Source organism: Strix uralensis, chromosome 16, assembly GCF_047716275.1.
Source record: "Strix uralensis isolate ZFMK-TIS-50842 chromosome 16, bStrUra1, whole genome shotgun sequence".
In the NCBI taxonomy this organism is placed as follows: domain Eukaryota; kingdom Metazoa; phylum Chordata; class Aves; order Strigiformes; family Strigidae; genus Strix; species Strix uralensis.
The window spans coordinates 9,397,237-9,403,236 of record NC_133987.1 but is presented as its reverse complement, the minus strand read 5'-3'; the positions used below and the strand labels follow the sequence as shown (position 1 = coordinate 9,403,236).

The following is a 6,000-nucleotide window of genomic DNA, read 5'->3' as shown; positions in this document are numbered from 1 at the left end:
CCAGCAACCAACAAAGACCAAGCCCCACATCCTGCCCAGCAGGTCAGGGGCCAGACCAGGGCTGTGGAGCAGAGGATGCTAGAGCCCTTCTCCCTGCCCCGTCCTTCCCATCACACAGGGGTGTCTCCTGCATTTCCACGGGCGCTTCCCCAGGGCTGTGTGTCTAACGCAGCCGAGCGCCGTGCCAGATTGCCAGCTGCTGTTTGGAGAGGGGCCATGGCTTGCCTGTTCCCAGGCTGTCTCCCAGCTCTATTACTCCATGCTTCAGGTTTTTTGGCTGTGGTGGTGGTGGTGTTGCTATTAAATGAAAGCAGTGACATTTCTCTCCTGCACCCCACCTTCTCTGTCTCCCCGGCCACCTCCTTGCAGGGCTGCAAAAGGGACTCACGGGCTCGGAGATGGCTTGAGGCACCTTGGCCCGTCATGAGAAATGCACTGGCCAGTCCCCACCTCAAATGACAGTGCCTGGGGAGAGAGAAGAGCACTTTTATTCTGAGAGCCGGCTCAGTGCCAACCACGCTTTAATCACCCTGAAGTTGTGTGCTGGGTTGATGAAACAGCATGAAAAAACCCCAAACAAATGGCAAGGTGGGACAGCAGTCTCTGGGTCAGGCGAGGGGTGGTCTCGGGCTGGAGGATGCCTGGGAAGGGCTGAGCACAGGGGCTGGTGACCCCAAGGGGCTGTGGGTGGTTGTCCTGGCCCAGCCCCATCGCTGCTCCAGCTCTCGCAGCCAGCTCACCCCAGCCCCCCGTGCTCCCAGTGTCACCTGGAGCTGCCCAGCTGGGCCCAGTTTGACCCATGGGGGTTCAGGTTGTGTGTGTGTGGGGGCTGTCATGCACACATGGGGACACACAGATGTTCACATGGGCTCACAGAGACATGTACATACATGCAGACACACCCAGGCTCCTGCTACTCCCCCCACAGCCTGTGACACACACATGCACAGATACCCCCCAACATAGACACACACCCCAACACACTCATCCCTGCAACCCCCTCCGGGTGTCACCACACACACACACAAGCACAGCGTCACATACACACACAGATATCGCCAACATGCACACTCACATCTTCACAAACCCCAACACACTGACAAGGTGTCACACACAGAGTGTCACACAGTGTCACACACGCAAGGGTCACACACACAGGGTCACACACACAGGGTCACACATGCACCGGGTCACATGCGCAGTTACACACACGCACACAGTGTCTCACACACACGCCCCCCCCTCCCCTCCCCGCTCCCCCGGTGCCTGCCCGGCTCTCCCGCCCGAGCCGCTTATCGCTTCATGTCGTGACAGCGCGGCCGAACACCGCCGGGTCGCACCGAGCCCAGGCGAGCCAGGCTCAGCCGAACCGGGCCGTGCCGAGCCGAGCCCTACCGAGCCGAACCGGACCGTGCTAGGCCGAGCCGAGCCGCACCGCACCGCACACCTCCGCCCGGCCCGCACCGCACCGCCGAGCCGCGCCGAGCCTATCCCAGCCGAGCCGAGCCGAGCCGAGCCGTGCCGGTGGGAGCCCCCCGGGCCTGGCAGCGCTGCCCGGCACCGCCTGCACGGGCAGGGCTCTCCGCCTGACGCAGTGAGGAGCTGCAGCCCTTCTCTTCTCGGAGGCCGGCTCCAGCGCTGGGATTTGCTCGGCTCCGGCTGCGTTTCCCTGCCCGCCTCCTGCCCCCGGTCCGCCCGCCTGGAAGGGCGCGGGCAGCCGCAGCCGCGGGTGCTCCCGCCGCCCATCACCGCGCCTCGGGGCTGGGCGCGCCGCCGAGCGCCGGGAGCCGCCGCCGAAGCAGGTAGGCAAGCCCGCAGCACCCCCCTACCCGCCGCGGCCCCGACTCCCGGCCCCGACCTGAGCCCCCCCACCCCTGCCCTGCCCCGGCCCCGCTCCCGGTGCCCGCTCGTCCCGGTCCCCGCGGCCCCCGCCCGGTGTCTCCCCGCCGCGGCGGCGCCCGGCGCTGACCGGGGAGCCCCGGCGAGCCCCGCGCAGCCCCCGGTGGCCGCTCCGTGTCGCCAAACTTTTGGCGGCTGCAGCCCAGGTTGGGACTTCGGCGGGAGGGGACGGCGGGGCAGGCGGCGGGGGCGAGCGGGGCGCCCTCCCCTCGGCGGGCGGGGGAGGGGACACCCCGGTTCGGCTGCTGCCCCTTCTCCCCCGGCTGTGAGGGGGAGGTCGGGCCCGGAGCGGCTCCCCCCGGCCGGGTCGGGGTCGCGGAGCCGGGGGAGCCGCGCCACCCCCCCGCCCATGGGGGATCCCCACTTCGGGGTCTCCCCACCGCCTGCGGGGTGCGCCCGAGCTGGAGCATCCCCAGGGGGAGCCCCTGCGTGCCGCCGCTGCAACTGTTGCCTGCGGGAAGCCCCTGCGCTCCGGGGGAAGAGCCGGTGCGGCGGGCAGCGGTGTCCCCCCCAGGGGCAGGGGGCTTCTGCCCGCGTCCCCTCCCCGCCGCACGGAGCCCTGGGCGGGGTGTCTCTCACCCACCACCTCAGATAACCCCGGCGGCCCTGGGCCTTGGGGTGGGAGCTGTGGTAGAGCCGCTCCCCGGCTCTGCTCCCCCTGCCCCCCCTATCCCTTCTGCATTCCCACGCCGGCAGTTTGGACCTGCCTCCCCACATGCGCTCCTTCAGGGGCTATTTCTGTCCTCGCGAAACGTGCCGCACATAGAGCTTTAATTAAAGAAAATTAGTGGAGGAGGGCGGCGGTGACTGGGGGGGTGGTGGTGGTGGTGTCCGTGCTCAGGGAGGGGGGGACACCGCATCCAACCGGGCGCCGGTCCCCGGGACGGCGCCGGCCCCGCATCCTCGCCCGGTGCGGCGGGGGCCCGGCTGCCGCCTCGCTGATGGCTCGGGGGAAGCGGGGGGCAGGTGCTTGTCTGTGAGTTTAAGCCGCTTTCGCTTGTTTTTTTGTTTTTGTTTTGTTGTTTGTTTTTTTTTTTTTTTTTAAAGGGGTGGGGGAGACGGACGGGAGCGTGTTCCTGCCCGGTGGGTGTGTTGCAGTTTTAATTATAATGGCAGATGTTACTGTAAAGTTCCCTCTCAGTTCCCAAATTCAGGCTGAGCCCGGAGGACCGGCGCACTCGCCAGCCGGCGGAGACCGTCTTAAACCGCGGCCGGAGTTGCCAGACAATTTTCTTGATTGTGTTTAAATGAAGCTCGCCCCGGGCTGGGGGCCCGCGGGACAGCGTGAGGGGGGGGTGCCCCGTCCGCTCCCCGGCGTGGGGCTGGGGCACTCCCCTCCTTCCCTTGGGGGGTCCCTGTGCAGGACACCCCCACCACCACCCCCCCCGGGTCTCGCCTGACATTGCCGACGAGGCCGGGGACGGCAGGGCATGGGGGGCAGCCCCCCACCGCGGGCAGGACCCCTCCAACCAGCCCAACCCCCGGCGGTCCCCAGCCCCCGTCGCGCTCGATGTGCAGCGGGGCTGGTCCACCCGTGCGCGGCGGGACCCGGCCGGCAGCAGCGTCCCGGTGCTGGGGACATGCCGGCCTGGCGGGGTGTCCCCGTGTCGTGTCACCCCCCCCGCACCCTCCTCTCCTCCTCCAGCTCTTGCCGGCCACAAACCTCCGCATCCCCGCTCCTCCCCGGGCCGGGCAGCCCGGGGGGGAACCGCGGTGCTGCCCACGTCCAGGCTGTGATTTGCAGCCCCGGGAAAGCCCAGCGGAGGGAGGAGAAGGGGGGGGACACACCGGTATCAACGGGCTCCCCCGGGGGCAGAGGCAGCGGGGCCGCCGAGCTCAGCCGCTCACGCCTTCCCCAGCCGGGGACTCGCCTCCTCCCGTCAGCTCCGTGCGTTTCGGTGCCGGTTTGCACTCTATTAAATATTTAGAAGTTTGCAGCGGTGAATAAAGCGATCGTTAATAGAAATGGATGGCAACGTTGCAAAGGGGGTGGCACCGGCTGTGGAAACGGCACGGCTCACCGGGGAGCGGGCGGGGCCCTTCGGGGAGTATTTTTAAGGGGTTTCACCTCAAATTAACGGTTCGTTGCTCCGAAGGATCGGGCAGCGCCCAAACCCAGACGCTGCTCTTCAAATTTTCGACGGCGTCTTTAAGGGAAAAAGCAGATTTTTCTGCCCTGCCTGACTGCAAAGAGTAACCCCGTGCCTGTGCAGAGAGGACGCAATCCTCCTGAAGTTTAGCACCTAAAATCACACCCCCCCTCAAGCACTTCTCGCCTGGCACCTTGCAGGGCTGACACCTCCCAGCCCTCCCGGTTTTGCCCCTGCCTGGCGGGGTGTGCAGGCAGCGGGGGACAGTGGGGTGCTGTCTGTGGGGGCCGGGAGCGTGTCCCCAGCCCCCCCCCCGAAGTGCAGCGGGAGGGCAGGCAGCGCTGGGCAGCGGAGGGACCCCCGTCCTGGGGAAGGCTGGGGCAGGGATGAAGTTTGCCCACTAAACTGGGGGAGCCCTCCCCGGGGCGGGAGGGGGGCTGGGAACCGGCCGAGGGGGGCCGGTGCCTGGCTGGCCGGGGAGCTCCCCACGCCGGGCTCAGCCGCTCCTCTCCGAGCTTGAGTCAGCGCTTTTGTAAACCGCGTGGATGGGGCAGCGCTCCCCGGAGCGGGCTGCGGTGCTGCCGCGGGTGCGGAGGCAGCGGGGGACGGGGAGGAAGGACGAGCTGGGCCGAGGGGGGGGCGAGCAGAGAGGGAAAGAGGGGGCGAGGGTTGCCCGGGGGGTGCGGGCCCACCACCCGCGGCCTCTCCGCGGCAGCCGCTGCTCAGAGGCGCTGCACGGGCAGCGGCGTGGGGTGGGATGGGGCAGCACGGAGAGCGCTGGGGGCGGCCCGACGCCCCGGTGACGGGCGCCAGAGACAGCCTGTACCCCCCAGGATGGGTCGGTGCCGTGCCCACGCCCGCTCCCTTCTCCCCCCCCACGCGGGGGGACGCTCCCACGGCCCGGCGTTGCCCACGCGTGTCCCAGCTCGGCTGCCGCTCCGGGCTGGGGCAGCGCCGCTCTGTGACAGCAGAAAGTGGCTGGAAAGGGGCGAGGCGTCACACGCTCTGCCTCCGGGAGGCAGGGAAACGCTGAGGGACCGATGGGAAGGCATGAATGAATGAATCTCCATAAAGAGCCCCAAGCAGCAGGGAGAGGGAGAGAGGAGGAGGAGGAGGAAGGAGGAGAGGAGGAGGAGGAAGAGCCGGAGCAGGGCAGGCAGCAGCAGACGTGACGCCGGCAGGTAAGGAGGTGCCGGTGGCCGCACGGCCCCGCGGTGCCCGGGCTGGCAGGTTGGGGGGCACAGCCCAAGACGGGGGGCGAACAGGAGCCACCGGCACCCCGCGTGGTTTGTTGGGTTTTTTTTTTTGTTTTGGTTTGGTTTTGGTTGTTTTTTTCTTTTTTCAGGGGGGGATGTTTCCCTTCTGCCTCCTTGCAAAATGTGTGATTCCCCAAACTTCCCAGGACTCCCCCTCCACCCCCGGTACTGCTGCGCCGCATCCCGCTGGCTCTGGGGGCGGGAGGGGGGGCTCCGGGCTGAGCCCCTTTCCCGGAGCAGCCCCCTCCGGGCAGGGGGGCGGCCGGCTCGGCCCGGCCCGGCCGGGCTGTGCTCGGCGCTGCACGCCGCGGCGGGAGCCGTGTCCTGGCCCTGCCGAGCGGGGCGGCAGCTCCCCGGCGGGGACCGGGACCGGCACCGGCGGCCGGACCTGCCCCGCACCGGGGCAGCCCCCAGCCGGGCCCAGCCCACCCGGTGGCCATGCACCTGCCTCGGCGTGGCGCCAGGATTTACCCTGCCGGGGGCATCCAGCTTCTGCTCCGGCCCCCTTGGCTTTGGGAGAGGTTCAGTGGGGAGCTTCTCTCCCCCTGATCTCCGTCCCCCTTTCACCGCTACATCTCTGCTGCGGTTACATAAGGCAGAGGAGCGTGTAGCCAGCGCTAACGCGGCCCAAAGCATCGGGGTCTCACCCAGGGATGCCCAGAGCTGAGCTCAGCCCCGTCCGGCTGCCCCCCATCCCCTGCTGCACCTGCCCCGCTGCCTGGGGTGAGCCACCCCACTGCCTTCCCCTGCCCGCT

The 6,000-nt window shown here is 68.5% G+C and overlaps 1 protein-coding gene across 5 annotated transcripts in view; it reads left to right on the top strand.

Moving 5' to 3' along the window:
- Positions 1 to 1,315: 1,315 nt before the first annotated feature.
- The window catches only part of ELFN1 (extracellular leucine rich repeat and fibronectin type III domain containing 1), a 109,545-nt gene continuing 104,860 nt past the window's right edge, over positions 1,316 to 6,000 (top strand). For 4 of the 5 annotated variants that reach the window (XM_074886231.1, XM_074886228.1, XM_074886227.1 and 1 more), the window contains exon 1: positions 1,316 to 1,802. The gene's annotated coding sequence lies outside the window, so the exon portion shown is untranslated. Of the gene's footprint in view, positions 1,803 to 5,135; positions 5,171 to 6,000 lie in introns of those variants that run through there. The other variant, XM_074886229.1, reaches the window with a different exon arrangement.